Source organism: Anas acuta, chromosome 12 (genome assembly GCF_963932015.1).
Source record: "Anas acuta chromosome 12, bAnaAcu1.1, whole genome shotgun sequence".
NCBI classification, from domain to species: Eukaryota; Metazoa; Chordata; class Aves; order Anseriformes; family Anatidae; genus Anas; species Anas acuta.
The window spans coordinates 8,448,548-8,473,743 of record NC_088990.1 but is presented as its reverse complement, the minus strand read 5'-3'; the positions used below and the strand labels follow the sequence as shown (position 1 = coordinate 8,473,743).

Genomic DNA, 25,196 nt, shown 5'->3' with positions numbered 1-25,196 from the left:
GAATGCAGGGAGGGGAACTAAAGAAGAACCCCAGTGATGCTCAGGAAGCATGTTCAAGGAGAAGATGGAGGTAATGAAGGTCCAGCTCACAAGGCAATTGAGTCCAGCCAGCAAGAAACAACAAAGGAAAGTGCCTTACAGTACAAAGATGCTGAGAGCAAGAGCCCTGAGAATTTAAAAAACTTTGGCTGAACCTGAAGCTGGCACCAGGGTAAGAGAAATGCCTCTACCAAAACAAACAAGAGTGATCCCCGAGAGGCTGCTGACTGTATAAAGCAGAGGGCAAAAAAGGCTCCAGGCTCACTGTGGCTGCAGTGAAGACTTCTAGACTAAAGACTGGAAAACTACCAGGGAAAATCCAGTGCACGTTCTGCTTCCCTTGTGCTCCTCCCTGCACAACCTCCTCTAGCCACCACCTCAGACCAAAGTCTTTAATGCAGCATCCACCATGGGGGCCTCCTGCATGGTAGGAACAGTCAGAAATAACCATGACTTGGTATGGTCCCAAAACTAAATGAGCACTTAGCTTCAATTTGTGCTCAAAGAGGCAGATTTCGAGCTCTGGGATGCAAATAGGATGAGTAATACGAATGAGTTAATAGAAATGGAAATCACCCCCATCTGAAGGAGAAGTAAAACTCGGAGCTTAGCACACTCAAGTCTGGGGAGCTGGGTAATTCCTGAGGATAGTGATAATTAAAAAAGTAAATCTATCAAGGCAGAGATGGCACTGTGTGCTAGGGAGCAGCAAATGTAAAACAGTGTGTAAGAGAAGCCCATTAATCTGACTGCAATAGTGTGCAAGATTTCCTGAACAAGTTATGAAGGGAGCAATAATTAAAAGATATGGTAGTTAATGGAAAGTGGTATAAAAAGTAGCACGGATTTACAAAGGGAAGCTCATGAATCCAATATCTTTCTTTACAAAGATAACTGGTTTTCAACAGGGGAAATACAGTAGGTCTAATCTGTTTGGACATCTGTAAAGAAGTTGGTAATAAAATTGCATGGGAAATTGCTAGTTGGGAGTGGAAAAGAGAGAGCCTGCTACAAGAACTGGCAGGGGGTGAGGAACTCACTAAGGAGGTGACCAGGGGGGATATTGGTCCTGGAGGGTTCAGCTCTCCAGCACTCATCCTGGCACCAATCTTGCCTGGCAATTTTAGTGACGGCACTGGCCCAGGAAGGGCAACCACAAACCAGTGGAGAGCTGGGTGGGAGACACCAGCTCTGACACAGCTGGGCTTGACTGCACAGCGACCTTCCAGGGCTGAATTAAAACAGTAGCATTAAAAATAATAATAATAATAAAAATAATCTCATTTCTAAATTCACAGCCATGTACTAATGAGCATTTTTGGTCTGAACTCAGACCAAAAGATCACACCTTTGGAAACAGAAGACAGGAACCCCAGCAGACATGAGCCACCAAACATGAGATAGCCATGAAAACAAAAAATTCAATCCTAAAATATATCAGGTTGGGGCTTTCTGCTAGAAGTTTCCCAAAATTCCTGCATGATGTTACAGAAAAGAGCAGCAAGTTGTCCCTTAAGGATGCGCACAGTTTTATTGTTCTTATTTTGTAAAGCTGAAATGCCACCCATCACTCAGATACATAACACAGGATGACTTTCCAGCCATGGTTACAAAGACACCACCTAGAGGTGAGTAATATTGTTCTTATGAAAAATAACTCAGCTTGCATTTGGCTGAAAAGAAAGAGCCACCAGACTCTTTTGACACGCACAAGTCCCAGCCCAGCACTCACCAGCTGCCCATGCCACATCCTGCCCGGCACAGACCAGTTTCCAACACAACACTTTCTCCATGTCATATTCTTGCCCTCTCATCTCTTATCTTAGATTAACCTCCAAGGATTAAGGCCCCTGCTGTGTTTTTATGGTCGATGAAACTCAATTTTCACGTTGCTGATATTTTATGAACCTACGTGCAAAATGAGCTTGTTTCAAGGAACACGGTGATTTTCTGTCCCTTGAAGTAGACAGTGAACATGGTGTAAATTTCCTTTGCTTTTCCTTATCCATGCAGTGCAAACCTGGTACCATACAGGAATGACATTGGTCGCTGTACCTGGGGGGCCTTTCCACAAAGGCATCTTCCCTTTGGCTCGCAGAAGCGTGATCCCACCCTGAACTCTCCTTGCCACAGTGGCTATTCAGCCCCACAGGCTGGTGCCTAGAAGGCACAATTTCCCCCTTGTTAAGAGTTTGGCAGCATGAAAGCATCTGTATGGCTATTAAAGAAATAACATCAGGAGAGGCTGCACACACCGAGTGGTGCTAAACTGCTATAAAATTCAAATAGGGCTGCACTAGTACAGACCTCCACTCTACCTACCGCAAGGCAGATGATGAAAAAGCGACTCAAATACACAACAACAAAAAAAAAAAAAAATCATGAAAATTCCCAAGAAAGCCAGTGCATAATTTTCCCATCTTCAGGCCATAATGTGGCAATGCTGCAAAGGTGCCTATTTGGGAAATAGAGCGACCAGGGAGATTGCAGAAGAGCTGGGTCCTGCAGCAAGCAGGCTTGCCAGGGCATCAGTTGACGATGAAAATGATAATTTCGTTTATTTGTGCTTTCTGTGGTGTCCTGCAACCTCTTGGTATGATGAGAAACATGGGGAAGAGGAAGGTGCTCAACCCACCCGGCACGCACCTGCAAAAAACAACCCCACTGGCCATCAGGAGTTGACTTGCCAACAGGAGACAGAAGGAGGTCCAGTCCTGATGTAATTTATAATTGTTTAACCATTTTAAAGCAGCTCAGACATGCACTGACTCACGGCTCTGCCTCCCTGAGACCAGAGGTTCAGACACTGTGGAACGGAAATCAATGTCGATGAGCCAGAGCTCGCTTTTCATTACAGAAATAATGAATAAACAGCCATTCCTTAAAAAGGGCAACAGAAAACTTCACAAGACCATCCACAATTTGAATCCTAGCCAGCTTGAAATATGTGAATACCACAAGCATTTGATCTTTTATGAGAAGGGGAAGAATACTAATTTACTGCTGAAGAATATTTTGGTTTTTTCACCTCCTGTGATGAATATTTCAGCCAGGGAAAATCAAATCAGCTCACGTTACTACACGTATATCAGATCATACCGAGATACCATTCAGAAGGTAATTGAATAAAGTTTTTAATCTTAGATGACATTCAAACAATAAGTAATCAGTTTTCTCACTATTAAAAAATATCACTCTTGCTTAACAGGCGGCAGATGCAATGACAGCTTTTAAAGAGATTGCAGTATTAAGCTGGACAGTATGACAGAGCTGACAGTATCTCTGCACCGGTCTCCAGAAAACAAAGTTTGCTTGCAAATGTTTCAGTCTTACAGCATCTCGGAAGCTCACTGGGAAAGATCAGCTCTGCTTGTAGAGGCTCAGAAACGCATGGAAGGCAATTTTTATTTGCTGAAAGTCACATATTTCAAAAGGAGACAAGAAAACTGATACCAGTCTCTTACTATTTCACCCCAAACACCAAGCAAAAGGGCAGCACCAAACGGCCTGCCTTGGGGCATTTCACCCTTGCCAGCTGTTGGAGCCCCCTCAGCATGCAGCCCTGGCTTGTCCCACATCCATCCCACCGAGCTGAGCAGCACCCATGCAGCTGCAGCAGCTCAGGTGGTGGGTGTCAAAGTTGCCTCTACCCATCACTTTTTGGGGTACTTCTGCCCCTTCTGGAAATAAATAAACAAATCTCCTTGGTCCATGAGCATAAGGGAGACAGAAGGTTTCCAGAAAAGGTATATTTTATTGTAACAGTGATATCGTTAGGAAAAAGAAAGAAAAAGGAAAATGGGAACCAACATACGTGCCTAGAAGCCTTCTTCACTGCTTTTTACCTTAACACAGATATTGCAAACCTCCGTCTCTAGGCAGATGCACATTTAAGAAGTCTGCAAACTGGCTTCATCTCGCCACAAGTGCTCCTACAGCACTTGCTTTTCTCCTGGCTTCAGAGAACAAGCCCCTTCCTCTCTGTGTGCCCTGTACATCAAAACATCCCCTGTCCTGCTGCCTGGCACCAGGCTCGGTCCTGCTTAGCTGCACAATGCCCCTGAGATACAAACCCCAGCTACGTCCCAGTGTGGCAGGGAAACCCCTGCAGAAAGAATTGCTCTCTGTTGAGAATGGTTAACAATCCAATCAGTTTGAAATTACCTGCTTTTAAGGTGCAAGGCAAAAATAATAAGTCAGGAGGAATTCTCTTCTTTAATTAACTTTGGTGGAAAATAACTTTGTCAGATCAGATATGGATATGTTTGCTTTGGTTCACTAGATTTCCTAATAAACACATTAACCGTAACTTACTATTCCAAGCTTAATTGCGCAGCTATAACGAAATTCAATAAAGAGCATGGTTAACACTTGCTAAACTGCAGTTGCTCCCGTTATTGCTCCTGAGACATTACGGATGGAGCAGCCAGCTGGTTGCCCCAGAGTCCAAGCAGAACTGGGACCTCATCAAACCACAAGAGAGGCAGAAATGGGGAGAGGCTGATATGTGCTTAAATAAACACAGAGGGGTCTATAAATTCCATTTCTGTTAACACGGCTTCCCGTGGAGAATAAATAACATGGGCTGGCGTGCTGTGTGCTTCTCCCATCCAGCTGAGCTCCAACACCACAGATCAGACCTCCTAAGCTCCCCCAAGCTGCACCTCTGGATGGAAGATCGTGGCACTGCTCCCTTAGGGCTCACTCATGGGCGAGGAAGCAGCAATTAATTGTTTTACTCTGCAAGTTAGTACATTGCTTTAAGCATTTCTATTCAGATGGAAACGTGGAGGGAAGAGCAGGAGGAGGAGGTGCCACCAACACCTCCCTGCTGCCACGGGGCACGGATGTCCCTGCTCTAAAGATTATGAGGAGTGAGAGGTTTGCCCAGTTTCCCTATCTGAAAGGTGGAGCCAAGCAAAACGCATGCTTGGGGTTTCAGTAGTAGCATTGTTGGAGCTTCAGACAAGTGCCTGGGCATTACTCAGCCACGTGCTGCACAGAACTTGGCTGATGAGAAACACTAATTTCACAGGAACAAATGCCTCAGCATTCACGAGTTTCCCCTGGAAGGAGAGGAAAGCTGAAGAGGGGCCCCTAAACACCCAGAACAGAGGGATGGACGATGCAGGAGCAGGGCAAGGGCAGAGCAGGCGAGGAGACCCTACACCGAGAGCAGAAGGGAGCAGCTCTGGGGGCACCAGGTTTCACAGAGGAGACGTGTCCCACCCCAGGCATGGCCTCTCACATCCAGAGCAAGAAGAAACAGAGACAGGGGCACGAATAATTCTGGTTTTGTTTGACATGGGTTCACATTTCTATTTCTCCGATAAGCTGAGCAGCAGCAGGTGATCCATATATCTATATATCTATATCCATATAATAACACGCAATTTGTGAGACGGGCACGTTCCTTTCTCTACCCTTATCCTTCAGCCACCGCAGAAATTAAGCTCAGTCAATCAATCATCCTGCCATCAGCATCTATCGCCAGACATTAGCTCTGGCGATGGGCTGAAGTTCAGATCTAGGCCTCTAACCCCTGGCTGGTGCAAATGAGTTTACACAGCCAGTACTTCTGCAGTCCCCGGAGAAGCAATAATACCTACTACCTCTGGTTTAATGATGAGCACAGACTGCGCATTGTACTTTTACAGATACCCTGGAGAAAGGTGAGGGGAAAACGCACTCCATAAGCATACTGATGAGTTACACAGAAGAGCTCCCAGTACCTATTAGACCCTCTAATATGATGTAGTCTATTAAGGGGAGCACAGACAGGGTGAATTACTGTGCTCCATTCATTTTATTAGCACCAGGCAAGAGGGGCTGCGGACAGGGGAAAGTTCTCTGACTAAAATTCAATCAGACAGCAGACAATGCACAGGATTTTTGCTGCTGTTCCACCCATCATCCCTCAAGATGAGAAAAATAATTCTCAATCACCTGCACTGGAAGAGGAGAATTACTGCTGTGCTGTGGCGAGGGTCGAGGGCATTTTCCCTACAAAACAGACTCCGATAGCTGCCTCAGTTTATTCAATTTTGTGTCTTCCCCAAAGCCAACCATTTCCCAAGCTATCCAATGCACGTACCCTCAAAATGGTATCATTTGTTCCACTCCTTGGTAAAGTCCATTTTGGCCTAAAACAGCGGCAATTTAGCAAAGCAAAATAAATTTAACTTCTTTGGGTAGATAGAGCACATTAGTCCTGGAAAAGATCTGCAGTATTCCCCCTCCCCTCGGCTCTGCAGCCTGTACACTACCTCGGGTGATCTGAAGCAGTTATGTTTGGAAATCCAAGTTTTTCCACTATTTGGCGAGCATTCTGCATCAGAAGTAATGAAAAAAAAAAAAAAGAAAGAAAGAAAGAAAAGAAACAACCTGTTTCTGTTGTGTCACAGCACAGCAGAAGGCCTGGAGAGCATCAATTAAGGTCAAGGGAAAGCTTTAGCAGGACCGAGAGCACAGGAGCAGTCAGCAGCAAAATATTGCCAATTAACATAAAAAGCGCACAAGATGTTCATTCTATTTAAGCTAGTTAAACACCGAGATTAAATGTTATGAACTATTAAATAAAATTAAAGCCAAAATGAACTGCCATGCACGTTATGCCTTGCCTTAATAGTAGCTTATCAGCAGCCCTCACTGAGGAGCACCCCCCTGCACCCAATGCCACCTCTGCTGCCTCTCGGGGTCTGCCCGTGGGTTGTCCCAGCACATGGGGCAGCTCTCAGCAAGATGAAGCCCAACTTCATCTGTCCGAGCTAGGAACAGCTGGCAATGCATAATAACCAGCAGCCGTCACCCGACCATTTCAAGTGACAGTGCTCTTTTCAGAGAGGCTTTAAAATCCCCCCTCTCCCCATTTCCACATGTTCGCTAATTAGTCACTCCTAAAAATACCTCGCTTGCCCCGGAGACCAAGAGGATTAAGTCACAGATTTTTAAAGAAGACACAGTATTTTTATAGGAAGGGAATTTGGTAAATATATGGAAATTAACAAGCTCTCCAAAAAGGTTCGCTAATTTTAAATGAAGACTGTTCTGCATCACCAGCTGTTTATATGCACTGATTGAAGGCTTAATTGACAAGGGATAATTGCTTATTCTTCCTAATATATGGCGAATTACATTTTTCTTACTCAGCACATCATGCTGATGAGGAGCCTGGTGACGGCAGGCAAAACATTTCTTGCGGAGTCGGCTCAGAGAGCAGGAGCAGCGCGAACTCCTGCGCAACAGCAGGTCGGGTGCCCCCAGCAAGCCTCACCACTCACCCTGAGCACCACCGAGAGCTGTTCTGAGCCCTGACAAAAGCCCGTGGTCTGCTGAGGGCTGGGTACTCATGGCCTTACAGAACAGCTCAGCTACCAGTGCGACAGAGGTGCCAGCGGTTCATCCCCGGTGCCAAATCAGGGACCAAGGCAGCACAGGCATGCTCTGAGTGCTAAACAGGACCAGAGTTTAAAAATTACAAGTGTTGACCAGTCAGGTGAATGTAAGATCTACTTAAAACAAGAATACAAGCCACAGAAATGTTAAATACTAGTAAGTTAGCAAAGGCTGATAACTGCTTTGCAGAAAATACAACATGAGGAATGAGGGAGATTTAAACCCCTGTAATATTGGAAAATAAAAAGTTTGTCCTTAAGACGCTTCACATTTCTTAAGCACGTTTAAAGCGTTTGAAGAGCACAAGTGCATTTGGAAATGTTGGAGATTAAGTTGGAAGAAGGCATTATTGCTGGATGCCTTCAAGTCCAACCAGTTTCCCAGGCTCAGCCCAAGAGCAGTGAGGTGCCTTCTGTGTTCAGCACCCCTTGTAGGGAGGTGCAGAGGTGCTCAGTGTCGGAGGAGAGGTTCTGCACAAGACAAAACTCTTCCTTGATAAAATCCTGACTCTGGTGCTCAGGCAAATGAGTTGAAATGGATCATGGCAGTACTTTTTGGGTGCTCTCCCAGCTTACCCACCCCTGCCCTGCTGATTTCAAAGGCTTTGGATGAGGCAATCATACTCCAGGAGTATCTCCTACTCTATTTACCAGATCAGAATCTTCTCTGAAAGCTGAAGCAAGGATATTCCAAGGCTCTCCATATTCTGCATGTTCATTTTTTCAGTGAAAAGATATTTAACCTAACCCTTTTCAACTCTATCTCCAGCCAGTAATTGGCCAGGACTGGCAGATAAGCAGTTAAAAGTCTCCAGCTCCTTCTTCAGTTAAGGCTCTCTTGAAAATAACCTATATCACACGTAATGAACTTGAAGTAATTAGTGCTTATTCAGTAAGTTTCACTGGACTTAATTTTTGTTTTGTATGCAAACAGCACTTCTGATAGGTTGAAGTACAATATTTCTTAAAATTAAAACCCGCTGCTGGGAGATGTAATCTAGCATTTCCTTCAAATTAATGCCAACATTAGTGAGAGCAGCTCCTGAGCAACACTACCGCTCCAAAGAGCTCTTAAAATAAGGGATGGATAATAAGGTGTATGTGCAGAGGGCCGGGGTTCATCTTTCTTCCTTTCTACCCAGAGGGCTTCCCCTTGCTGCCTGTCCTGTCCCCAAGCTTATCAGGGATTGCTGCTGAGCACACGCAGGTTCTTGGGTTCCCCTCTCCACCCTGCTATGGGACAGAGCTCCCCACACAGCCACCAACTGACCAAATCGATGTCTTTCTGATAAATCTGTCTCCTCTGTGCACATTACACGACCACTGGTTGAGTTGCAGTACAGAGCTGGATGGCTGGTGACCACGGCATGTCCCCTGTTTACACAAACACTTGAAAGCATCCTGATACCTTTTCTAAAGAAAAATCCTTTGCACAGACTGCATTAGCAGTCAGTAGCAGCACACAAAGGACAAGGGCAGTCTGTCAGCCGTGTGAAGCCTTAGCCTGGTGTAAGCTTGCCCAAGTCATTAAAGCTGGACAAGGAGTCAAGGCGAGATGCCATCAACTGGAACAGGTCTTCAAACAGGGCAATACCATCCTAGCGAGGGCCACTGAACAGCCCCAGAGAAAGGCAGAGAAGAGCTAACAAGACTCAAATCAATAGTCACTTCGCCTCATCTGTCCTTTTGCCTTGCCTACAGGAAGGAAGAATCTGCAGCAGCAGAAAAAGTGGTCCCAGGCAGCAGCAGAAGCCATAGGAAGCCGTCCAAACCCCTGCATCCCCCAGCTGCTTTGCCCAAATTTCAGCAGTGGGTTTGCTGGGCAGGGAGGTGGAGGATACCTGCTTCACCCCCCGAGGACAGGCCCTCATTCAGTGCCGATGACTTGACAGGCACTGCTAAAGGCTTTGCAACTCAGGAAGACATCACGACACCATTACAGGCTCCTGCCATTTAAGTCAGGGAGATGAGACAGGAACAGAGAAAAGCTGTGAGGCGGAATTGTGTCTTCGAGGCATTTTTAGGGCTCCAGCAGTGATGCCCAATTAACACAAACAGCCAGTGCCAAGAGCACTCCCAAAGCACTAGGTACAGATTACTCTGCAAAATACAGACATCAGCTCGCTGTTTGCACGTGCTGTGCCTTCCAGAGGCTCTGCTGCATCTCGAAAGAGCTTTTTCCTTAACCTACTGCTGTAGGCTATGGGTCTAGAAGCAATACAACGGAAAGGATAAAAATGAGGATAACCCAAAAAACAACCTGCTGGCTCATTCGTCAGCCAAGAATTAAGCAGCAATGGCTGTTCAGTTTGGTGTCTGTTGCTGTACCACTCCATGAAACGAGGCAATTTAGCCAGGATTCATTTGCTCTACAAGGATGTGTTTGTTCTACATGCTACCGAGGATTATTTGATATATAGCTGTTGGAGGGCAAATATTTTGAGAACCGCTGAGTGCTTCTGCAGAACACAGGAGCTGTGACAGGCACAAGATAAGGGTGTGACTGCGAGACACGGTGCCTCTCCTGCCAGCACAGTTCCCTGCGCACATGATGGCCCCATCTGCAAAGTTCTTTGTGCAAGCTCAGCTTCCTTGGTCTCCATCCTGGAGGTGGGACCTTGGTGCTTCCACCAAGGATGTTATTATTGCTGTCAGGTGTAGGAGCTCAGAGAGGTGATGCCACCAGTGCAGTTCCTCACCGATCCTGCTGTGAGTTTGGCTCAGCAACCTCAAGCACTGAAAGGAGAGCCACAAGGTGAAGCACCTTCGTGGTGCATGGAGCACACCAGCCTCTTGAGGTGAGCAGGCCTGTCAGGAGCTTACTTCGATCCTTCCAGCCTACGTTCAGGCAGTCCTGCTATAAGGGAGAGCAAGAAGGAAACAAGAGACATCGGCGAAAACAGGAAATCAAAGATGCGTCCTCTGCAGTTCAGAGCAGAATTACTGAGGTAAGTCCATAACCTCAAGAGCTCTCCAGCAGATACTCCAGAAAATGAGTTGTGAAGCAAGTGTAAGCCAAAGAAACCTCCCATGGCTGTTGAACAAGCTCTGGTAGCTCAGTGCTGTTAGAGACCAGCTGAGCAGTTCTGACCTCCCCTCCCTGCCACATCTCACCATGCTGAGGTTAATGCCTTGCAAGGGGGCAGGCTCACACCTTTGGGCCAGCCCAGCTGCTTGCCATCACCTTCCAACTACCTGGGAGATGGGAAGGCATGGGGTGGGGGTGGGTGTCCAGGGGACAGCAACACTGCCTGGTCTCGTTTTGTACCTTACCAATGCAAACTAATTTCTGCCACGATCCAAGTGACAGTAGCTGGCAGTCAGCACCTGCAGCTGATGAACCAGGAGGCTCAGCCAGCTTGTCCACACTGGCCAGGATGAAGATCTGCTGCAAAAAACACCCGGTGAGCTGGTAGAGGGAGCAGGAAGGGTTAAAAGACCACTCTGAGGCAGACAGGTTTGGCATTACAGTAGGGAGCTCCTATTTGCAACCAAAGGACAGTCCAAGACCCAAACCAGCAGACAGCTCAAGTCAAACCGTGTTGGTCTGCAGGGGCTTCTGGCCTAACCAGGCATCCCTGGGACCATACAGAGCAAAGGGCTGAAGAAAGCTGAGAAAGTAATTGTGCCTGAGACCACCTAATTACAGGTGGAGATACCTGGCTGGCTTAAATACAGAGACAATTAGACTCAAGTTCATTAAGGGTCTAACACAGAACAGCCAATAGCTTCAATAAAAACCCACCACTTTCCCCTTAGAACTATGGCTTTTGGGTAGTCTCATTTTACCTATTTTTTTGGCTACCAAAATTTTTTAAAAGCAGAGAGGGCCCTTGTTAAAGGCATCTCTTGCCACACAGAAGCAGGAGACACCCTGCTCCTGCCACGTCACCCTGCCTTGTGCACCAGCTCCACATTCAGACAGAAAACAGCTATTTCAGCCTTAAGCTCGTGGCAGCTGAAGGGCCACTGCCTTCATGCCAGCCAGCTCCTAAAGGCAGCGTTAATGGGGACAGCACAAAGAGCTTTGAGATGGGCAGGAAAAAAATGGGTTTGGAAGTGCACTGAGCACCAGGAACACCCTAGGCTTCTGTAGTGAGAATTGGTTACAGTCATTGAAAAAAAAAATAAAACTTGATATAGATTGCAGCAAAATGCATTGTTTGTGCTGCCGTCCTGCTCATGTGTATCCACAGAGACTGATCCCAAAACCTGCCACCTGAAGAAAGCTTGCAGAAAGCTGGAGGAACAAGCCGCTTTCCTAGGTTGTACCAAAGCTGCTGGCAAAGGAAGAAAGAAGCTGAGCCTCCCTCCTGCAGGAGATGCTGAACAAACGAGCCATGCCCAGCAGCAGGGCCTCCGGCCGCTCTGCAGAGCTGACCCTGTTCCACCCTGCTCCTGGGGGCAGCTCGTGGCACAGGTGCTGCCTCGCAGCAGCACAGGGATGCTCTTCGTGCTTCAGGAGAGAACAAGCTGCCTCTGACAATGCTGAGAATTTGAATTCCTGCCCAGCAAATCATCCCCTTGAACGGGAACTTCCAGATCAGCGTTTATTAATTCTGGAGTGTGATTTTGTTTCCAAGAAACTTTGTCGGCTGCAACAATAAAAAAAATTGCTGCTTTGGCAAAGTTTCTGATTGAGGAGGATTCAAGTGACAGCACAAGTGTTTTGCTGATAACAAAATCATATACATTTGTTTTATAGCCACTGCTATTTGCTGCAGAATATTTACGGGATGTGCAGAAAAATTCTGTGCATTCAGCACAGCTCAAACTCCTTTCCCCGGACAGGTCTTTTACCAACCAGAAGTTTTGTCTGGACCAAGCCCTGATGGTACGTGCACAGATCCCAAAAACCAACACCCCCGCTGCCCACCCAGGGGCCAGCTCAGCCCTGTGCATGGGAGCAGAACTGCCCAGAGGCTTTGGACAGAGCAGGAGCTGCACAAGAAGTACTCGGCTGCATGCACGCAGCCCCCAGCAACAGCACTGCCTCATCCAGCATGCAAACCCTTCACCAAACCAACCTGACCAGAGAAAAAGAGCTGGAATAACGCGTGGTTGTTCTGATCCTATTGCAAGGTACATAACAGCCCACTTAGGGCTCCGTGTCCCTCCTATATTTTCATTTAAATCCAATCAACATTAGCCTGAATGCTCCTGTAGAAGCTGTGTCTAGGCAGTCTAGCTTACCCCTGTTGTTTTATCTGACTTCAGCCCTTTTTATTTAATACCTCTTGCAGTTAAGGTTTGGAGCATAAGGCAATTTCCAGCCCTGGCTCCTGCCTCGCTCGGTGTGTCTAATAGATCTTGGGGCAGTGCTGCAGATTACTTGATTGCCGCCAGATCTTGTGTTGTCACCTCTGAAAAAGCGTGTTGATGGACACCGATGACTGTGGGTCAGAGCAAACAGCTGGCAAATGGCTACTAGCATTTCTGTGGAGGAAGAAAGACTATCAAGCCTGGAGTATTTATCAGGCTGCAGGAAAGCTGACTTGCCTGCTAAACAGGGTGGTTGGTGCCTTTTTTTTTTTTCTTCCATTCAGATGAGGAGGGAGTAAGGATTCATACGGCTGGTTGCTGGAAAGGAACAGCTTTCCAGCCCAGCAATAGCAGCCCTGCCTGAATTGCCACTGTCCTGACAGCCAGGATATATTGCCTTACTACTTTTCTCAGAACAAGATTCACAGATTTGCATCTGCAGCCCCTACCATTAATCATTTAGGCCCGGAGATTTGACTTCCACGCATCTCCAACACAGACCTTTGAATTCAATAGACAACCCCTGGGCAATGACTCTGGCACGTGGAGTTTGAAGAGCACAAACCAGGACCACAGCACAAGCTGGGGGCACTGCGAAGGGCCTGGACACCATCCCTCACACCTGCCTTCCTTAAGGACATGCATGCTTACTGGAGATGTGGAGGTCTTCAGCCTGGCTGAGAATCACAGCCCACCTGCACCAGGTCAGGATACCCTGTAAAACCCTCCTGGCTCAGAAGTTGTGACTTATCTGCCACCATTACCAAGCACAGCTGGTTTCTTTCCTTTCTGTTGAGCTCATCAATCCATAGAGAGGCCATTATTGTTATTGATGTGCCTCAGACTCCAGGAGTCCTCCGACTTCCAACCCCAAGAGCTTTAAAGTCATGAATTAAGCCCTAAGAATCATTATTAAAAAGCTTCATCCATTGCATTATTTTCATCCGCCGTCTGCTTAAATGCTGTAGGCTATACTTAGCTCAAGGTTTCTCACAACAAGAGCTAGAAATGTATTTATTCTTAATGAAAAAAAGTTTAATTCATATCTATGCATAACTCCAGGACAATCGGCACTCTCATTACGGTGATACTTGCAGTACAGGCAAGCTGCTCTGGTGCTCCCAGCTTGCCTTTGAGAACACCCAGCTCACCATGGGGAAGGATGACAGGCCAGGACCTGGCCAGAACTCCCCTGTCCTGGCTCCATCCCATCATTTTTTTCCCCCCCGCAGACCTTTTGAAGACAGAAGTGAGGCCATGCCACAGTTCACCTAAAGATTTTATTGGGATTAAGTTTCTTATCATGGGTGCTCACCTGCACTCTGCATCTTTTCAATCACCAGATCAGGAGGAACATGCACTACCTTCACTTCTCCACTTGGATTTAGCAAAATTGATCAGGAAAGTAGGAGGCTGGTAGTAGCCCTAGTCCTAAACAGGAACAAAGCTAAGCTACAGCCGATTAAAAGATGTTCCCCCCAGCAGTTACAGTATCTCAAGTCCATAGTGTCCACCCAGAAATAAGCAGTCTAGATTTTAATTACTTCGCAATTTATATAGCAGAAAGTTTGTGGTTACAAGTTAGGACCCAATGTCCCTTGAAATCAGTGAAAAATGAACCTGAAGACCAGAACTGACCCCTGCAAGGAAAGAAGTTTTCCACTAAGAATAGCCTTAATTTTTGTATGCTTTAGGAATTAAAGAAAAATCCATCCTGTTTTCCAAGCTGGGCAGCTCTTCAGTTTACTTTCTGCTTTATACAATAATCCTACTGGAAACATCTCTGTGCATACATTCAGTAACTATTTCAACACAAAAGGAAGCCCTACCCAATACGATAGATAGCTTTAACAAATATTGAAAGGATTGCTCTACAAATACTGCGGCCCTGCGTGGCGCTGGGATTGAGAACAGCAGCTGGAAGGTGGCTGCATCATACTTATGCATAAAGCACCCCTCTTCTTCCACAGCACCTGCCCTCACTCTGTGGTATGCCCCTTGGTAAGGGTCACTACACAGTTAACAGCAGCAAAAAGCAGACTTATAGCAAGACATCCACAAAAAAAAGTCACGAAGAACTTGAACATTCACATTCCTAGTAATTGCTCCACTAAGGAATGAGACAATTTGCTGATGTCAGTGAAAATGGACTTTATTTGTCAATGACAGACAACAGAAATTTAAAAAAATATATTTTTTTGTGCCCTGAGCAGCTTCATCTCACATGAATTGGCTTTTGGGAAGCTGTGAACAGGCTCAGATGCTGGCAGGTCTTCATGTGAGTGGGGAGGACCAGGCACTTCACACAGCCCCATTTGCACTTTGGGCAGCAAGATGCTGGTAGAGGAAAAAAGTAATAAATGTATTTTAAACTCCTGAATAAACCTAGAAAGTTAGAGAAACTTGCAGATTCAGAGCACATCCATCTTGGCTGAATCAATTAATGTTTCCTGGTGTGGTACCAAGGTCTCCTTTCCAGAGACCACCGAATGCCCTAGAGCAGCTGTATCACTCACATAGGCACTAATAATTCCTTTAATAAGTAATATTTAGGCCACCTACCATGCTTACCCATTCAGGACCTCAGTGCTCATCTGCTGCTTCACTGAGGCCTTTTGTTAAGGCACATCATGATCGACTGGAAGCTCTCTAGGGTGAACCAATTTCCACAGAATATGGCTTTAACAAATTCTACGTAGCCAACTGGAAAATTAAGAGCTGTCTTTTGCTCTGGGATTTATTAAGGTTGAAGTGGTCTTTATAAGTGTCTTCTCAACATGCTGTTGCTATCTAATCAATTGAAGATAAATTAAGGGTTTGATCAGATTTTCTTTCACAGGAATTGACCTGATGATTAGAGATGATGCCCTGTGCATTGCTTCACCCAGAGCAAGGAAAGCCCAGCTGTGGCTTGCTCTGCGAGGCCACTTTTAAGTGGCCAAGACAGCCTGACCTGACCCTTCAGAAATCACTAGCTACTGCAGTTGGCTAACAGTAACCGTACAACATATTTGCTTTTCATTTGGCTTGACTGGAGAACCAATTGCCGGTGTTTAAAGAGCTTTAAGCTGTGACAGCTTGAAGTGCAGAGGGGCAAACTGGATCACACACACAGGCAGCTCCATGCAGTTCCTACAACTACAACCATGCTACCCCAACCAGAGACACTTTCTGTAAGTTACAAAGATCCTGAAACCAGTATGCCTTCATTTCAGGGAAAGCACCACGGACAGGAGGAGATAGAAATTTTTTCCTGTGATTTATAGTTGACAAGAGTCTAGCAGATAGCCCCCAGGAAAACAACAACCTTTGTGTGTTTGTTGATAGGAGAACAAGCCGATGATGTGACGGGCCACTAGAGAAGCTAATGAGTTTCTGTAATTATTACAGAAGATCTGCCCAGGAGAAGCTGGAGATTAGTGTCACTGCTCAGACAGCAGTAGGGAACCTGAAAAATCAGAACAGGGCCAGGCATCCCAAATTCAAGACAGAACAGGTACAAAAATGCATGGATGTTTGGCTAATCTCTCAACAGGAGATTAAAATACCTCACTTGGGTTTGTAAATGAAAGACTGGGGTTCAAGTTGTCTGTGACTAGGTCAGGGAGATTAACATCTGGCCCTGCCTGGTTTTGCATTGAGTCCCAAGATCTGAAGTGATCCCTGTCTCCTCCGGCAACATAAGACAATAAAACATTTAGGCACCAGGGGAACTTTGCATATGATTTCCTGAGCAAACTCTTTGGTCAGTTAAGTGCTTAAGCCTTAGAAGAAGCAAGGCTGGAAGAGCTTTCCTATGGGAGGAGAGGGACAAATCTTGCAGAGTTAGTAATGCACAGCCAGTAGCTGCCTGCTCTGCACCTAATTTGCTCCTGCTTCAGTAACATCATCTCACTGCTCCTCTGATGCCCACCTTTCCCCAGAGGTGGTCTGAGCATACCCCAGCAGCAGCACCTTGCTTGCAAGTCCCCTGAGCAGGGCTGGGGTTCCTTCCCAGAATATCTCCATGAAACAGTTACAAGTTTTTCAAGAAAAGGAAGGAGGGAAATAAATCTATCATTGAAAAATTAAAAATTCAGGGGCATGATCAAACTAAATGAACCTTATGTTAAATTATACAACTGCAGGAATGCCAGCGCAATTTTATCATTCATACTTAGTCTGATAAAACCCTCAGGCCTTTAATTTATCTCCACTCCAGCACAACCCTGAATCACAAGAAGGTTTCGCTACAGAGCAGAGGTCAGGCTCGCTGCAGAGCGGCACAGGCTGTAAATACGGCCAACTGGTCTCAGCCACCTCCCCTGTGGGACTGACACCGGGATGCTCTTTGCTAATGATAAATCAGAAGCACAGCACCTGAGAGCTCGTTTGCTTTCATGCTCTGAGCAACTTCAGTGTTTGAGTGGGCACAAAACCACCCAGCCACCCTCAAACAACTTCATCACCATCAGGCAGCAGCCCCATCACCACAGGTTGCCCTGACAGATCCCAACAGCAGTAACAGCTCTGCTATTTCACAGGACCTCTGCTTTCCTTCTAGGTTTCTCTGAATACATCAAAGCCCAGCTATTTACACCTCACGTCCAGGCTTCTGGGGAAGCAGGAGGTGGCACCACACCTGCCATAATCCCAAAGGCTAAAACTTAAGAAGACCCTGGGGCAGATACCTGTAAATATGTGTAAATTCAAGTCACGAAGCTCACATTTTCTGTGGCAGTAGCAATCACAGAATAAAGACAAATCAAACTGAAATAGTCACAATTAATCCTACCTGCATTTAGAGGACCTCACATAGACTACAGCCAACTGCACAAGCACTACAGGGTGTTTAGGTGAGGGAAGCCAGCATCCTTGGGATCTACCCAGCTTCCTCATCCCAAAGGGCCTGGGAAAGGGCTGGGATGTGTAACAAGCACTTGCCAGGCTTCCTGTTCTGCCTTTTTTTTTTTTTTTTGCTAGTCTTAACTAGCATTAGCCAGACTACAAACAGCAAGGGGAACATTCCCATGTCACAAACTAGAGCACACTTTTTGTCTGGAGAAGAAACGGGATATCTGATGTTACCGTTGTATTCCCAGCCCTCTCCAATTCACCGCAGGACCGTGGCAAGTGATCAATAGCACAACGACAAATGTTTTGGTCCTCTCCCCTGCTCAAATGCAAAAGTTGATTCTTGAGAAGCTCGCAGACTTTCAAGCAGCACAGCTGACCCACGCAGACAGGACAGCTCGTGCTACAGCTTGCATGACCAAGACCTTCTGTACTTTACTCCACAAGCCCACAGGGACATGATGGATGCTCTGCGCATCTTCTGGAGTAGAGATTTATTGAACAGTTTCTGAGCTCAGTGCTGCAGCTGATCCCTGTGAGCCCCATGTCCCTGTTCTTTTGAAGCCCTGCCTTGAGTTATGATTGCCCCAAGGTGGGAATCAACACCTGGGAGATCCATGTGGCTCCACCTGCCTGACACACAGGTTTCACACCAAGTTTCTCACTAAACCTTTTCTACTCCTTATCAGCCTGCCAGCAGGATTCACGGGACCTCTCTCTTGGAGGACTAATCCCTGCCAGCCTCCCTGCTCAGCCCATGTGTCATAACCCCCAAATGGGGCAGGGTATCACTTCCACAATGCATCTTAAGAAAACTTCAGCTACAAAAAGTCAACCAAAAAGCGAACAGCACACTACGTTGTGGCAAAACTGACATGTTGTGTGGTTTTGAGGAATTATTTAATTTTCCTTATTGATACAAGCTATGCATTCGTAAGCAGCTCAGTGCCTCACCAGCCTCCTGCCAGACTGAATCATTTTAGCTGCGAGATGAGAAACAGCAAAAGTTCAAGGTTGCCACAACAGCAATCAGGCTTAAGGTCTGGAAATACTATAGACAAGTAAGCAAAATATCTCCCAGCCTCGGGACATTCGAGATTCAATTTCATTTAACGAAGCTGGCCGCAATTCACCGTGGCACAACAGCATCATAGGCAGAAGTGCACGACAATGCTTTGCTGGTGTTAGCAGCCACACAGCAAGGAGGGCTTCGTGGTGGCCCCAAACCCAAAGAGCATGGGGCCACCCCTGGGATGGAGGGACCCACCAGGCAATGAAGGGAAGGCATGGAGCAAGTCAGCAGCACTGCATCTAAAGCAGACCCCACACCCCTTGTTTTTGAGGTGGGTTTTCCCCAAATTGCACCAGAAGCAGCTGTCTTGTAGTTAGGTTTTCAGCTTTGGGGGGACCACATGCAGTAGAAAGCCAGTGTTTGCCTTAATGGTAAGTCAAGATGAACTTCACCTGGAGCAGCTTCTGGACCAACTGGTCCTGAGGCATATGCAGCCAGGGGACATTTAGCTCTAAGTCAGGACACCTGTCTGGGGTCATACAGAAAGTATTTGTGTTTCTTCCACCACACTGCCCCCAGAGCAGTATTTTCTTTGCAGCAAAGGAGCCATTTGGGCATTTCTAGCCCCAGCAGCTTTTGTCTACCCCAGGATGAAAGGAACCACCTGAGCATCTCCCCCAGGCAGGGTGATGTGACTGCAGCATCCTGCTGCCTCCCCAGGGACATCTCAGACAGCAACCCATAGAGCTGCACGGAGTAGGCACATATGGTCAGAGACTGGCTCTCAAAACAGGGCAATTTTAATTATTTTTGTTCCTGTGCCAGATTATGCCAGTTTACCTTTGGATTAAAGGCTATCAGCTTCCATCCCCATACTGTTATCCTTTTCTATCCAAAACTTGTTCCCATTGCACCCGCTTTAATATTTTAAGCTGCCCTGGAACAAGACTTTTCAAAAGAAAAGTTAGTAGCCAAACAAATATGCCCATGACATAAGATGAATGATTACACAGCTGAAGCACTGATGTCTTCAGGATTAATCTTACCTAAATATTTCATTTCTTCATTTTGAATTATGAACCTCTTTTTACATAAATACTTGTGGAGTTTATAGATCATTCCTGAAAGCAAAGTTTGATTAAAAAACTAGGAAAACTCTTGGGGAGGAAAACTTCGGTCTCATCTAAAAGATGGCTTCTGCTCTCCTCTGAAGAACCCAAGGCAGGATAAAAAATAGGTCACATTTTTGATGGCATTTTTATTTAAACGAAGCAGGATATCATAAGCCTTGTGCTGCTTTTGCCATTGTTGGATTAACGTAATGAAAGATTTAATTAAGAATAAAGCCTCTGACCTAGCTGTGCCTGAGTCCCAGAGGCTGGGGGGCACACTAATCCCTAGTCCCAGTGCTCTGTCTATGTAGGACCTCAGCATCCCAGATACCTTCTATCTTTAGACCCTGGGCTTGCTCTAGCCAGGAGACAGGCTGTCCATATCCCAATTTCTCACAGCTGACCCCCACCAGCTCTGAAGACCACCCTGTCAGACCCCACAGTGACATGAGGATAATACCAGTACTTGTGCCTCACCCTAGTAACTAATGTCTGACATGGAAGAGCCTGGCCAAGACACTGCTGCACATCTGACAAAACCCATTCCTGTGTGTGCCCCTTGCCCCAAAGCCAGGTGCTCAACCCCACAGCTGGGCACCACCTCAGGAGCGGCTGGAGGGCTAAAGAGAAAGGAAATAAATATTAGGTTTTCTACAGGAGCAGTTCTTCATGGGTTTTCTGCTCATTGAGCACACCCCACAAGGTCTTCTCCTCCCCTTGGTTGCAGTGTGGACAAGCCAGAGCCCCAGCCAGAACGTGGAAAGTGCCCTGAGAGATCTTACAGATGCAAGAAGGAGACAGACATCAAGGACAAACTCAGCCCAGTGTCACCAGGCACCTGAGCAGATGACGTAAGACATCCAAGTTATGAATTTCATTTAAAACTCCGTGTGATTACTGTATCTGCACAATCTGGGTAGCAACTCTCATCCCACAGCTCTTTCTTAACTAGGAGATAAGCCCTATTAATTACCAGCAGGCCTGGGGATATCTCCTTTCCCTACTACCCCAGTTTTTCAGGCACTTGGATAAATACTGAGCTTCCTCTGGCAGGGAAGGGATTGTATCTGCAAAGTGTTAATAGGCTAAAGCCGCTTCCAAAATAGCTTGCACCAGCTGATAAGTTTATCCTACATCTCAGTGCTTTAAAAACAGCAGCTCCAAACATCTTCCCTGACCAATTCAAGATTTATATCAAATTTGGGATCTCTATCCCAGCTTGACTCACCCAATTTTTCAGCATTCAGTAACGAAACCCCAAGAGGCCCATGACTCCTGCATGCTACATTTCTGCTTTCAGGGTCCTCCTGTGTTAGGACAGAGGTAACGGTGTCAGGCAACAAGCAGGAGGAGAATATTTCACAAATACAAAAGAAATAATTAGAACTCAGCAATTTATTTGGGAAGGCGCATGTGCTTTTGTTGGGAGGAGACTGTCATTCCCTGCTTTTTAATCTCAGGATCCGCTGATGTATTGTGACTTTTGTGCTTCTTGGTGCCGCGCGTTCACATCCATTTTGCTCCCTCAAGTGGGGCAGGCTTTCCAGTGGATTGTCACCATTTAGTAATTACAAATATAAATGTCACCGCTGTCAAATAATATAATGCACCTCACGCATCAGGACACAAGCTGTTTAAAATCAAACTATTATAGTAAAGCTGCTGCCGCGTGAATACACATTGATTAAATTTCTAGACATTAATCATTTTTAATAAAAACTGAATTTTGTCAAGGCAGCAATGAACTTTCCAGAAGACATTGGAATGAAATGATGTCTCCAGAAGGCACTGTTCCTCCAGGCACTGCTTGAGCGCTGGGGAACGGTTTGAGTACATAATGTATAGCTGCAGAAAGCGTTTTATAAAAATTACCTTGACACAGCAGTTCAACCAATTCTGCCTGGAGAAAAAGGCCTGAAAGCTGCAGCTCCCAGTAGGTGGCCAACACTCACCTGACCATCACAATGTCTGTATAAGTGCAGTGGCTGCTTTCTGATGCCCACAGGAGCTGGCTCCCCCACGCTGCCAATGCCACCCCAGGACGAGGTCTCCCAGCCTGCTCAACAGTGCCAAGATATTTTTCCTTTTTCCACCCCACCACCCCCAAACCCTAACAGATTTCAGACTATTGAAGATAGTGCTGCTGTGATAGTCTATGACAGATACACCGCTGAGGATGCCTACTTACTTAGAGAAAAAAGAGTAAATTTGTTTCCCACATGCCTTTCTATCAGTGTCAGATCCACCTGCTGCCCACTGCCAGACTCATCTTTGTCACATCTGGGCAATGTGGCCACCGAAAAGCTCGTGGCACGCAGTAATTAAGCAGAAATATGCTTTGATTGAAAGATTTGGGTTACCTTTCTAGAGAAGGGATACCCTAGGAAAACAAGCTGTGACTACTCAACCCTACACATTGGAGAAGTTACTCAGCACTGGGATCAAATTGCAGGCACAGAGTGGAGCGGCCACTTGGCATGATGATAGATTGCTGTATCAGTCTTACCTGTGAGCCTTATTTACAGAAGCACCGCAAAAATGTTTGAGCTGGCAGCCACTCCATTCTGAGAGCAAATATAGCAAAAAATGTTTTCTAACCTATGGAATTTGCAACTTTCAAAAAACCTGTACAAAACCGGTTTCTCCTCAACAGCCCTTCAGCTCCTGCCTGCCTGGTTTAATAAGGTAAAAAGCCTTAAAAGCATGAAGTATTTGCTAAAATACAGGCAAGGATGTTGATGTCATTGCTCAATCTACTTTTGGGAGTGCAGCTCTGAGGCTAGGAGCAGGTGAGAAGAGGGAAGTCATGTTTGGAGCCAGATGCCACCCAAATTCAGCTTGCTGCACGTTCAGCCAAGGCAGGAGCTGTGCTCCAGGTTTACACCTCCTTGTAGGGGAGCTGGATGAGAGCACCATGGCATCATCCTGCACTCAAAGCACTGGTTTCCCAGGATTTCAGGGTGGAACTGAGCCTTACCCAGCCCGAGCTGAGCCATGATGCTGGTGTCAGACATGGCAGAGCATGACCACTGCAGCTACCTCCTTCCCAGGGCCGTGCCAAGAACGGAGCCCAAGTTTCTTACCCTTTTCCCCCACTTCAAACCCCAGGGAGCTCAGAGCCCCCACCCAGGGGTGAATTAGGCACAGGATACCCTCCTGATCCATCCCTGCTCCTCAGCCCTGTGCTGCTCCCTCCATCACCCCAGTACAGCTGCATGTGCAGCTGCACAGAAAAGCAGATTGAGGAACTGAGCTGGGCTAAAAATAGGGGCAACTCTTCCTAAACAGATCTTAAATTTAGCTGAACACCACACAGCAAAACCATGCTTGAATGATGCTGGTCTGCATGGAGCAAAGCACTGCAAGGTGCCTCCTTGGCCAGGAAGGCTCCACTCCTCACCAGAGGATGTACTTGGGGAGCACAGGGTTTCTCCATGCTGATCTTGAGCACATCAGCATCACTCACTGCAAAGCCTGGGGTCCCCAGTAACACCCTGACCCTTCTCTTGGCCACCCCTGTACCAGGGCAGCCAGCCCATCTGACCAGGAGGTCTTGGGGTGGCTTAATTGCCTAGCCTTAACCAACAGCTCAAGACATTATGTGGTTGCTACCTTTTTTTTTTAATTTTCCTGATCAGTTAAAACACATTCTCATACATTTCAGTGCCATCTCTCTGCAGCCAGAGAAAGAAAAGGAGCAGGTATTTTTCGGAGCACAATGACTAAAGACCATTGCCCTTCCCTTTCTGCTCACCCTAACGAGCAGGGCAGCTTAACCAGCTCAGCCTCCTCTGTCCCTAGGGCGAGCACATATCAGAAGAGAAATTGTGCCAGGACACAAAGTACATTGCCACATTCTAGTGGAACCAAAATTGCATTTCACATCTTTAAGTGCCTCCTGGGTGTTTACTGCAAACCCAGGTCAACAGTGGACTTCTCTGGCACCAGCCGGAGCAGCTCTGCTAAAAGCTGCCTGAACTGCAAGAGCTTGCACCCAACTGAGCACCCTAAAGAAGCAGATTGCTACAGCATACTCCAATAGCTCTGTTTTCTTACTTGGTTTGCCAAAATATAAGTCCTTTCCTGCTCCTCAGCATCCCACACTGAGACCGAACCCCAAAGCAAAGCTGCTGTTCAAGAAAAAAAAGCAGAGTAGATACCCACTGACCTTAAACCATGCTCTGAGCAGCTCCTCTTCCCCTCCAACCACCCTCTCCTCTACAGAAACTCTTCATCCTGCAGACCAACAGCCTCACTTTGAGCTGGGGAAGAGCCTTTTATAAACTCATGGCCCTAAATGATTTCCAGGTGGTCTGGATTCAATGCACCACGAAAAGCTCCTCATCCCCACCTGGAAGGTCCTACCCCAGCCTCCTACAGGTGTTCCACAAGCAGACTTTGATCTCTGTGCTTTGCAGGAGTGGTCAGCCTGACAGCTCAGGTGCTTTCACAAAATGTAGCTCTTGTCACAGCTCCTTTGAGCTGTGTGAAAAGGAGAACAGACCTTGCTGCAGATAGGATGGATTGGTAATAACTGAGGTGTGCAACAACATACAGTAATTTCCAAGGAGTTAAAGATCTTTAATTCAGACTCCCAGAGCTGGCAAAGAGAAGAAACACCCACCCTGCAACACTGCTGGGAAAACTTTGGGAGGTAAAATGGTAGTAATGCCCAAGGGATGGACAAAGACAGTGTTTTAGTCATATTGCAGCCATGGAGCCGAGCTCTGTAACACCATCATTCTGATATGAATCTAAAAATCTTTAAAAACCCTTTCATACACCTCAATTATTTTAACCACTTAGCCATCACGTTCCAGGATTGATTTGAACACATACCAATTATTTAAGTCAATTGCCTATTAAAATTCATTTTCAACAAAAGGTCAAAAAAGCAAATTGAAACCAGATGCAGTACATTATGCCTATCAGTATTGTGATCTGCACAAAAGTTCATTATTACGATTCTGCTGAGGTAATTCCTCTTGTCAAATTTTGGTCTGTTATGCCAGTGTCACTATTACAGACTCTATTAATTAAGAGGGGTTTTTTTATTATTATTAACAGAAAGTTTAAAACACTGCAGTCTCACATAATTGGGGATTGCCTACCTACAGCACAGGTTTTGCAGCTGGATGTGCACGTTATTTCATTACAGAAGATCTGAGCAGCTTTAAGGCTCCCTGTTGAGAGTCTGTGGAGCTGCAAAGCATTTAGGCAGCTCTCTCATCCAGAGTGAGTACACCCTACCCAGACCCCTGGCTCCATCCCAGAAACCCTGTGGGATGCCTCCCTGTGGCCCCAGCAAGTTGCTGTGCTGCTTTCCAAGCCTTTGGGATGCCCTGTGGTACCATCTGATTTTCTCTTTAAAATAAAGACCAGGAGAGCAGTTATTCTCCAGGTAGTCCTGCTGGTGTCCAGGCTGCTCTTCATGAAGCAAATGCTATTCCACAGGGATCAGGGAAGCAGCATCTGTCCGTAAGAGAAGAGCAGCTTAGTGGGTTCATTGATTCAGAGCAACATCAAGGGCTGGGTGTCTCCAGT

The 25,196-nt window shown here is 46.4% G+C and overlaps 1 protein-coding gene across 3 annotated transcripts in view; it reads right to left on the bottom strand.

Moving 5' to 3' along the window:
• MINAR1 (membrane integral NOTCH2 associated receptor 1) overlaps positions 1 to 23,906 on the bottom strand; it is a 62,619-nt gene extending 38,713 nt beyond the window's left edge. Inside the window, exon 1 of one of the 3 annotated variants that reach the window (XM_068695817.1) lies at positions 23,821 to 23,906. The gene's annotated coding sequence lies outside the window, so the exon portion shown is untranslated. The remainder of the gene's footprint in view (positions 1 to 23,820) is intronic. The other 2 variants (XM_068695814.1, XM_068695816.1) reach the window with 2 other exon arrangements.
• Positions 23,907 to 25,196: the final 1,290 nt, after the last annotated feature.